The sequence below is a fragment of the Etheostoma spectabile genome, chromosome 6 (genome assembly GCF_008692095.1).
Source record: "Etheostoma spectabile isolate EspeVRDwgs_2016 chromosome 6, UIUC_Espe_1.0, whole genome shotgun sequence".
Lineage (NCBI taxonomy): Eukaryota > Metazoa > Chordata > Actinopteri > Perciformes > Percidae > Etheostoma > Etheostoma spectabile.
Window position 1 is genome coordinate 20,600,635 of NC_045738.1, and position 353 is coordinate 20,600,987.

The 353-nt window shown below is 35.1% G+C and overlaps 1 protein-coding gene across 1 annotated transcript in view; it reads right to left on the reverse strand.

Moving 5' to 3' along the window:
- The window catches only part of LOC116690868 (macrophage mannose receptor 1), a 13,782-nt gene that overhangs the window by 5,518 nt on the left and 7,911 nt on the right, over window positions 1-353 (reverse strand). The gene's annotated exons all lie outside the window — the stretch shown is intronic.

Below are 353 nucleotides of genomic sequence, written 5' to 3' on the forward strand. Positions count from 1 at the left end.
TTTTCTTGCTCGGATCTTGAAAGAGATACCTGAACTTAGTTCAGGTATCTCTTTCAGTATATATTAAATTGAATATACATTACATATATACAATATATTAAATTATATATACACAAAACATCTTACTAAACTTTAGAACACATCTTTGCACATAGACAGTAAAGGAGGAAGGATTACACCGAGCAAGAAGTGTTTCTATTGGAATCTGACAAAATGTGAAGCGGTCCTTTAAATAAGGACTAAAATCAACAAGCTGAGACAGTGGTACTCACAGTGGATACAAAGGCCCATGATGACTAACAGTATCAGCCAACACACTGCTATCAGTGGAAAAGACCGAGAGAAGAAGAGAG